The following is a 10,875-nucleotide window of genomic DNA, read 5'->3' as shown; positions in this document are numbered from 1 at the left end:
TTTACACATCATTTTAATTTAATTAAAATTCTAAGAATCCAATGCTTGTATGTGTTTTTGTGACTTTATTTGTGACTTTGTTTGCCAAACGTTTTTTTTTTTAATAATTGTTGTAATTAAAGTTGCAGAGTCGGAAAGCATCGGAAATTTTGGCCTGGGCAACCTAGGAATCCATCTGGCAGACACCTTATGCATATACAAATGATCATGAATGATAGTTCCCACAGACCCTGTACTAATCTTGACATCTTGGGCTATTTGGCGAATAGTAATGCGCTGATCTTCCAAAATGGCAGCCTCAACTTGACAGACAGATGCCTCATCAATGGCAGAAGTTAAAAATCAGATTTTTTTTTTTTTTGAGGCGGGGATTTAGGGCTCAGAGTAGCAACAATCAGATGAACACATTTTGTTTTAACACCGGCTTTTTTTGTATGTTTTTTTTTTTTTTTTTTTTTTTTTTTTTGCTGTTTTACTACCGGTTAAATTATAAACAATACAATTACTATTTTATTTATTTGCGGACTATTTTCCTCATCTTTTAATTGTTGTTTTACGACGTTTCGTCCAACTATTCCTCTGGTCTTCGTCACGTGGTTAACCGTGATGTGATAGGAATGCTGAATCTCTTAACTGTATCTTCAGTGATTACTGCCTTCCATAGTTGTCGTTATCTCACCACTAATCCTCTGGCCGGTTTTGGGTAGGATTGAAACTACTATCTTCAGACGATGCTCACCTGGAACTGTAGACATTCAATGTCTATCCACTGCGCCACGGGCTCTGAAGGCCAGAGGAATAGTTGGTTGAAACGTCATGAAATAACAACTATAAAAGATGAGGATAATAGTCTGCAAATAAATAAATAAATAAAAAAATAAAAACAAATAAATAAATATACAAATTACTCCTCTCCAAAAATTCCAATAATAAAATAAAAAACACAATTAATAATTAAATAAAAAACACAATTAATAATAAAATAAAAAACACAATTAATAATTAAATAAAAAACACAATTAATAATAAAATAAAAAACACAATTAATAATTAAATAAAAAACACAATTAATTTCAAAAATAGGCATCTTTTTTCATCTAAAATGTTTGTTGCTGGTGTATTTGATCAGTGCCAAATTCCTACCTTGTAAATCCTGAGATCATATGATTTTAGACAGTGTAAGTCAAAGAAATGTACTCCTGTCTGAAATTACTACAAACCTTCCAAAGAAAATGTGAACAAAAAAAACAAAAAAAAACAAAACTGAACTTTACAAATAACTAAATAAATTTGTGGATTTTTTTTTTTTTTACAAAGTTTTACGAATAGCCTAAAAATTGCATAGTTTTATTTACAAGCATTCTTAATTAAAAAAAAAAATAGTTACAAAACGTTTTCTTTTAAAAACTTTGGAATGAAATTGCTACTGAACCAATAGCAGAAACTCACTACGAAGCAAATGGACAACAGAAAATATTGCTGTTTGAAAGAAACAGCTTATCTTGTAGATTTGTATATAATCATGTTTATCAGCTATTTTCACTTGTGGAGTATTTAATTTCAGCCTCCATGTAATGTTGGGTCTTCAGGAGAGAATATGTACCATTTCAGAGTCTTCCTCTCAATGACTTTTCTGTATATCGTCCACCCTCTCACTGATGTGAGTCCCGATTATCTGAATTGCATCTAAATCAAGTGATCTGTTCAGTATAATTAAAATTGGACGTTTAATTTTCCTTTTTTTTTTCATTTTTCTTAAACTTTTTCTTCTAGGGGATGGGACATCCAACCAGATGTCTGACATTTACCCCTATTTTAGTGAGTCCAACCAAGAGATCTTTTCAGGATTCTAGCCGTCCCTTTCAGTGCAATCGTTTGTATCTCACTTGCACTTAGTTCACTGGGTATGCTTGCTATGTACTTTTTAAAGTTCTTTTTCATAAGCCCAGTTGCTCCTATGATGACTGGTATAATTGAAACGTATTTTAATTTCCAATTTCGTTTCATATCATACATAAGTCCTTGATACTTTGTTATCTTTTCCCTCTCAGCTCTGTTAAGCCCTGTATCATTGGGTACACTGACCTCTATTACGGTCGCTTTTTTGTTTGCTCTGTCCCAAATCACTATATCTGGTTTAACAGCTGCGTTTTCAAGATATGTAGCAGTATGTAGTTTTCAAGATATGTAGTCATAGTGAATAGTGTAGTTGTCATTCCCAGTGTTGTTTAATGGCTGAGCATGTCACGTCTTCATTTGAAAAGAATAAATAAATAAAAATGATGAATAATATTTGTCCTTCAGAGGTCTTCCATCTTCACCTATCATATGTTTTTTTGTTTTTTTTTTTAATTTTTTTTTTTTTGTTTTTTTAATTTTAATTTTGTTAGTTTTTTTTTTTTTATTTTAATTTTGTTTGTTTTTTTTTTATTTTAATTTTGTTTGTTTTTTTTTTTATTTTAATTTTGTTTTTTTGTTTTTTTTTTAATTTTGTTTGTTTTGTTTTTTTATTTTAATTTTGTTTTTTTGTTTTTTTTTATTTTAATTTTGTTTGTTTTTTTTTATTTTAATTTTGTTTGTTTTTTTTTTTATTTTAATTTTGTTTGTTTTTTTTTTTGTTTTTTTTAATTTTGTTTGTTTTTTTTTTATTTTAATTTTTTTTTTTTTTTTTTTTTTTTAATTTTGTTTGTTCTTTTTTTGTTTTTTTTAATTTTGTTTGTTTGTTTTTTTTTTATTTTAATTTTTTTTTTTTTTTTTTTCACTCCAAAAGAAAAAAAAAAAAAGATATGGCGGCGATAATGCAGAACATGATTTACACAAACGACGGCGCCTCTGTCTATCCTGTCAGGTGACAGAATCCAGGAAAGAAAGAGAAAGGAAAAACTTACATCTGTAAACAACTTATTAATATACATATGGCATTCATTTGCATATGAGGATAGTGACAGCCATGAAAAGGGGCGAATGGGGAATCACAGAGTAGGCTTTATAACAACTGAGAGAGATAGAGAGAGGACGGATGGTGAAAATTACAGTTGAAGTCAGGAGTTGGCAAGAAAGGCGTTTGAACCAATATTTTTTATTTATTTACTTATTTTTTTCCTAATCACTATGCAATGCAGTACAAATCCGGTATTTAACATAATCGCATAATTCCAACCGTTGGTCATATTTGCCAATGGAAATTTGATTCTGGGTAGCTTTGTTATTCACTAGAGATTTATAAAAGAAAAAGAAAGGTATAGTTTTATTAAAAAAAAAAAAAAACTTAAAATCTATAAAGAAACAAACCGCCTGTGGAACTGTCCTGCTGGCCTGCTTCCCAGTTGAATACAACATGGTAGTCTTCAAATCCAGGAAGATTGGCTGGTTCGGGAAAACTTGAAAGCAAATGATTAGACAAGCCATACAGAGTAAAATTTAGAGACTGCTGACTCTCCGAACCTTGAGAACTGAAGAATGAGCTTGTGTGACATGAGAAAACATCTGACCCCTGAGCATGAGAAAAATGATGTGAAATCGGATAAAAGAAGATTACACTTGCTGTCCTGACCTGGCGATTCCCTGGGATGCAGTGATATCATTTTAGTCCATAATTTTATTTTACTTTTTTTTTGGGGGGGAGGGGGACTTTTAAACTCAAGACAGATAATTCCTATTGTATTCTTCAATTTAAAATGAGTTATCTCCCTTGATAGCGGTTATTACTGTTAGGCAGTTATTTAACAATGTTTTCATATTAGCAATCATCTTGACCTAAGTAATTTTGAAAAAATAATTTGTAGCTAAGTATTACATCACGAATAACATAGCACAGCAATAACAAAGGCAAACTAGCTTGTCAGAAGCAAAGTTTGATTTGTCAACTTAAATGCTACTTAGGTCTGACTTTTAAAATCTGTCAAGATAACATTATATATGTTGTGACTGTGAAGAACTGATAATTATTAAGACAACACGATGATGATCATGATGATGATCATCATCATTATCATATGAATACGAAGATTCTATTGTTGGCATTGGTTTCCCCGATATATTTCTATACAGAATTCTTTCTAGAAAGACACCGGGTACTTTTGGAAGGGACCGTGCGAAGGTTGCCAACATTCTAAGTAAATGTGATTTTTGTGAAACGAACTGGATTTGAACTTGAAACACCCAGATTATCAGTCCGTGTCCTTAACCACTTGACCATCATTACTTCGTAACACGGTAGTATATCTACAAGAATGTATTTACAAAAATACAGAAAGTGTATGCTACAGAAAGTATGCTTTTGATACTGTGACTATAACTACTACCAATGATTGCCACAATACTTTGTTATAACTCTATGTATAGTGTTTGGAAAAGTCCATCTATTCCTGGAATAGGGTAGACCAACATCACACCATAACACCACGAAATAAAGAAATTCATCCTTTTTTATACTGCTTGACTAGCTGCTGATATAATGCTTTGATTAGATCTGATTCGTCGACTCCGGTGACACTATGTTTAAGTTTAAGTTTGTTGTTATAAGTAATTGTTAACCAAGTTGTGGTTTTATTTAATATAGAACTTTATTGACATATCTACATAAGAAAAGAGATTGAATGTACGTGTGTAGAGGTCTACGCCATGTTGTCGAATACGTATGTATTAGGCGGTTGACATCAATATTCATACGCCATGATTTACTTGTTACGCATATGAAAGTAGTTCTATGATAACACTACACTATGCACAGATAGAAACTCTCCCTATCCATGCTTGTGCTCCTCAAGATGCTATTCAATCGCTCCCTGATGGTAATAGATATGGCAAGTAATTTGTCATTAAGTTGCTGCTTCATGGGATGATCTTGCTAAGATATATTTAACACTTTTCGTAGCATATGGGCGTATGTACCGTTTAGCTTTGTAATAGCGACAACCAAAACTACACAGAGATGATCAGAAAACGAATTTGAGTCATAGAAATTAGGAATTCGTGATTTCTGGGAAATCTATGATAGTGTGGCATAGAATGAGTAATCAAAAATTCCTCGACTGACGTTTTTGAATTTGATTGGTTATTCGTATTATTTGGATTCATCGGACTACTGTTCACATCTTGAGTGTGAGTTTCAGGTTGAAGGTTCAATCCTCAGTGTGGGCGACCGAAAAAATACAATTGCGAATCATTTAGAACCTCTATCCAGTCATGGCTGATGGAACGAGAGCATGCTACCCCCGTGAAGTAAATAAAGGATTCTGCTCGAAATTCCGTTCAAATTCCGGAGTTCGGCAGAAATATTCCTGAGTTCAACAAGATACACCTGAAGAAGGTTGGAGGTTACATCGACTGAAATGCTATGAAAATCACATTTAAGATGAGAACAGTAGTTCGATGAATCCAGATAATATGAATTCCTCCACTATCCAACCATCTTGGTGTCACTTACACAGAAACTGATAAGGCTGAACAGCTTGTCATGCAGTTTCCCTTGAACTGCACTTTAGACTCCACAAACTAATCCCTCCTAAATATCCGACCGAATACACAAGCTGCACTCAATGATCTGCTAATCAACACCTCTTGTGTTCGGGATATCACAAAAAAAAAAAACCTCGGCACTTCCAATGCATATGGGCCGAATGTTATCCTTACTATAACACCAAAGAATACTTTGCTGAGCTGGCCCCTGTCCTCTTTATCTCTACAGCAAATGTTTTGCCAAATTTTGCATCCCCGGCAGATGGAAAATTGCCTCTGTGTTGCGAGTGTTCAAGAATTCTGGTGAAATTACTGATTCACAAAACCATTGCCCTGTCAGTCTCGTTCTGCTCTTTAATGAGGTGGTGGATTATCGCTAGCTTAATTAATGGCGCCAACATTTCTGTAATGTCTTTTTGCAAGCCCGTTCTACTGCAACTATCCTAATGATTATCTCTGAATGCATATATCATTCTGACTAGAAAAATATCGGGGAAACCAATGCCAACAATAGAATCTTCAGATTCATACATTATGATGATGATGATGATGATGATGATGATGATGATCTGGATTGGTCATCAACCACTAGTCTCTTTCTCTCTTTCTTCTTTCTCTCTCTATTTCTCTTTTCTTTCTCTCTCTCTCTCTCCAAAAAAGAGCTTCTAATCTAATATGTCCCACACTGTCCACCAAGCTTCAGTCTCTGTCCCATCACCGCAATGTTGCATTCCTGCGCTCATTTACCAAGCACTTCAATAGAATGTACTCCGACAAACTTTACAGCACCAATGCCTCCCCCCTCGATGTGAATACTTCCGACAAACCCAACAATCGGAAATATCTCACCTCTCCCTCGTAGATGTCCCCCACATGCCCGAAAGGCTTTCTGCTCTAATAGCTTCTTTCCTCGAATCTTTGGAATCCCCTCCCTGCTCCCCGTTTCCTCGACTGTACCAAACCTGTAGAAATTTAAATGTAATGTGAACAAACATCTCGTTGAATAACTTCCTCATGTAGGATATCCCTGTAGGTGTGGTTTCAGTGGTAATGTGCTGTGTTTTTTTTTTGGGGGGGGGGGTGAATGAAAGTTTCAGAAAATATCAATCACTGGCATATCTATGTTCTGGTTCTTACTTCTCGTCCATCTCGCTCGGATCAGTTGGAATATGCAGCTGATCTAAAAGTTTGACTTGGATGCGGTTATGAATAGGGATGCGGTTATGAATAGGGATGCGGTTATGAATAGGGATGCGGTTATGAATAGGGATGCGGAATGGTTTGTTATGATCCCCCTTGCCAATCTTGTCTAGCCAAAATACAAATAAATTCCCTCGCTAAACCTACACGTAGATTCCATCAACAAAACTTCTTTCCTAGAACTGCTCGTCTGCGGAACTGTGTTCCAGTGGTCTGCTTTCCAACTGACTACAATATTGTCGTCTTCAAGTCCAACGTAAACAAGTTCTTATTGAACCGACCTCGTAAATAATCTGATTATACAAAATTTCCACCACAAACAACTACTACGCTACTGTCCACATGACTACAATGCACACATTAACTCTTATCCTTGAGTGGCCTCTGGTAACCCTTTTGTAAAAAAAAAAAAAAGAAATATTATAAAAACTCAGACCATGTCTTTCAATCATAGACGTGCCCTTTTCTTCCTGAGATTCACATGGATGGCTCTGCTCTTGAAGAGAAATCAATTTCTTGGCTTTTCATAAATTGATCAAGTAGTGTTATATTTAAAATTTTAAAAAATCAAATTTAATGGCTAAAGGACAGGCGACGATCTCATGATGCCATCGTGAAAAGAGGCTGAAGGACAAAGGGAGATAACTCTGAATAGTTCAAACATGCGAGATTTTAGAAAGCCATTCTTAATATAGGGACATTGGAAAAACTCAAATTCGCTTAAAAATGATTTTCTTTACAAAAATTAAATTAATTGATCAATGTATGTGATTTATTTTGTATACAGTTTTTTTTGTTTGTTTTTTTTCATGGGGATCACCACTTATCAAGGCCATTCGGGAATAGGGGTTATTTTGTGTACATGGTATATGGTAGTAATAGTTGGTATTGGAGATTTGATAAAGTGTCTTACTTAAGGGGGCGATTAATCAGGAATTTGTTTATGTTGGACTTGAAGACATCCAAGTTGTAGCCAGGTGGGAAACAGGCAGACGGAAGAGAATTGCACAGGCATGCACTTCTCAGAAAAAAGGTATGTTCATAGAATCTACGTTTTGATTTAGGCACAGATAAAGAGTGGGGGAAATTACTGACAGTGGTTTTAGCTAGACGGGTGTTTATCATGAAGGATTGGCAAGGGGGGGACCAGAGATTGGAGCTCGGACGAGCACTTGCCATGGAAATAACGATAAAACAAAGACAGGCTCACAACGTCTCTTTTGTGGGAGAGAAGTTGCAGGGAAGAGAAGAGAGCATTCCCCACAAAGTCTATTTTGGACTTTGTCAAGGCAGGATAGGCTGTTTTTAGCAGCTCCTGCCCAGATGTGGCAGCAGTACTCCATCCTTGGACGTACTTGGCTTTTATAGAGATAGAGAATTGCATCAGTAGTGAGATATCTTCTGGAGCGGTAGAAGGATCCCACCATTTTCCCAGTGGCCTGGGCAACAGACTTTATATACGTGTTCCATTTCAGATCAGGAGTAAAGGTCAAACGCAGGAGCTTGTCAAAATATGAAGCCTCCCCAAGACGAAAGCCATCTATTTCAATTGATGCTAGATGAGGAACAGAGCATTGATGATGTAAAATTAGGAGCTTGGTTTTATATGCATTAAAAGTAACCAGCCATCTCTTCCCCCACTGAACCACGTGCTCAAGATCTGAGGAGAGGAAATCAGAGAGAGCTTTGTCATTTACGGCCTTTGATGTGTTGCCCTAGATGGTCGTGTCATCAGCATAGATGTCAACGAATGATTTAAGTATGTGTTTTGGGAGATCATTGGTACAGATCAGGAAGAGAGTTGGGCCCAGGATGGACCCCTGAGGGACTCCAGCATTAATACTGTCGGCCTCTGATTGCAGCCCATCATCCACTACTCTCATGAACCTATCGGAGAGAAATGATCTAATTATTGAGAAAACATTTCCAGTTATACCGTAGCTGGAGATCTTGTGAAGTAGGCCCTTATGCCAAACCTTATCAAAGACCTTTGATATGTCAAGAGCAATTGCCCTAGAAAGGAAGCCTTTGTCGAGAGATTCACTAATCCTATGGGATATAACTGTTAGCACATCAGCTGTAGATCTAGCAGAACGGAAACCATATTGCATGTCACTAAGGAGGTTATTTCTGCTGAGGTGGTTGACTACTTCTTTATTTAATATGGATTCCAGTAACTTACTCATGACACACAAGAGACTTATTGGTCTGTACTGAGAAGGAGATGACTTATCACCTGTGTTCTTAAATACAGGGCATACTGACGAGGTTTTCCAGAGTGTTGGAAAGCACTTCTCCTTTAGGCAATGCTTAAACAGTTTTGTAAGTATGGGAGCAAGTTCTGATCAAAGCTTTTTCAACACTATAATTGGAATGCCATCAGGGCCAATTGCTTTACTGGAATCAAGGTTCTTGATTAATTTGGCGACCTCATGCACAGATATTTGTATGTTGCATAGTGTGTTGTCTGTTGTAGGAGGAAATACGGGGAGTTGATGACCTTCGTCGCAGAGGGTAGAATTAGCTGCAAAGTTCTTGGCAAATAGTTTGGCTTTGTCTGATGCTGATAAGATGACCTCAGGTCTATTGATGATGGTTGGGATAGAACGCATGCATCTGTTCAGGATCCTGTTTGCTATTTGCCAAAACTGGTGGGAACCAAGCCGCTGCTCAGCTACTTTAGATTTGACAGACTGAGCATATAGCTCTCTTGCATTTTTTATTACTCTTTTTCAGTGGTTGCGGGCAGTCCTGAAGGCAGCTTTAGTTTCAGTGCATCTGTTACGTTGGTAGCTATGGAAAAAGTGATTTCTGTGCGCAATGGCAGCAGCACATTCTGGGGAGAACCATGGCTGGCTGTTAGGTTTTTGTTGGAATTTTTTGGATGGTACGAATCGGTCTATGCCTACAATTAACCATTCGGTCAGGTCTGATACTATAGAGGATACATCCTTTTTAAACATGGAATGCAGAGGTAGATCAGATATGAATGTGCGGAAGCTATCCCAGTCAGCCAAACAGTATCGACATACAGTACAGTGGAGAGGTTCATCTGAAGACTTATTGTATTTCATTTTTATCTTAACTGATACAACTGTGTGATCGGAGGATCCCAGGGGAGATAGAACGGAACATGAACATAGCTCAGGGGAAGTTGTGAGAAACAGGTCTAGAAGCCTTGCATACTGACTAGTAGTATCAGGCACACGGGTGGGTCCGTGAACAATCTGAGTGAGGTCATAGGCAATGGCAAAATCATGAGAGAACCTCCCCTCATCATCTGTCTTATTTGAGTGGGTCAGCCATTCCACATAATGGACATTGAAGCCACTGCAAATGTGAATGGTAGCCGCAGGATGAGCAGTCAGGATGAGGTCAATTTTCTCAAATATACTCTTAAGGTGAGTAACCTCGCTGTTGTGGGGGCGATAGAGGGCAAATATGAATGTGGTGGTGTAAGCAAGTGCAACCCGGAAGCACATATAAGGTAAATTCTCTGGAGATATCTCTACCACACAGGAAGCCATCTTTAATGTAGGTGCATATTCCATGTCCATGGCGATCTTGGGGGTCAGATTTAGATGTTAAGTTAGAGTATCCTTTTATTATGAACTCATCTAGGGAATTAGTCGGCCCTATACCAGTTTCGCTTAGAAAGAGTAAGTCCAGTTTTGTCTCCTGTAACCTCTGGAAGGTTGGAACATAAACCCCTGATGTTGGAGAAGGAGACCTGGTAGTAGGGGTCTACGTTGGAGGATGGGGTTCTAGGTTTATTCGTGTTTCTTTCTTGGAGATTTGTCGTGATTGTTGAGGTTTTGGGGTTTGTGGAGCAGGTCGGTAGACTTGGTTGGAGCAGGACAGATAGGGAAAATAAGAGAGAAAAAAGACAATAAATTTTTTTTTTTTTTTTGTGGCACATGATAAGGTAAAGCCATAACAATTACCCACTAGTATGGCATCGAGAGGCCCCACCAGAAACTACTGTATGGTCCAGAATCCATTCACCAAATGGCAATACAGCAGCCCCGGTACTTTGCACCTGCTGATAGGACAGCCTCCTTAGTGGTTAATCCAAGGTTCGGGTCCCTGACTATCAGGTGGGTAACGTCAGCCCAGATGAAACGTTTACCTCCAGCACCCTTACTAGTGATGTGGCCACAAGGATAGACATAGAAACAGAAAAATTTCCGACATCTCAGGCTACTGCTCAAAAAG

Source organism: Euprymna scolopes, chromosome 28, assembly GCF_053919585.1.
Source record: "Euprymna scolopes isolate OS-2025 chromosome 28, ASM5391958v1, whole genome shotgun sequence".
NCBI lineage: Eukaryota > Metazoa > Mollusca > Cephalopoda > Sepiida > Sepiolidae > Euprymna > Euprymna scolopes.
Note: the sequence above shows the minus strand (reverse complement) of the source record.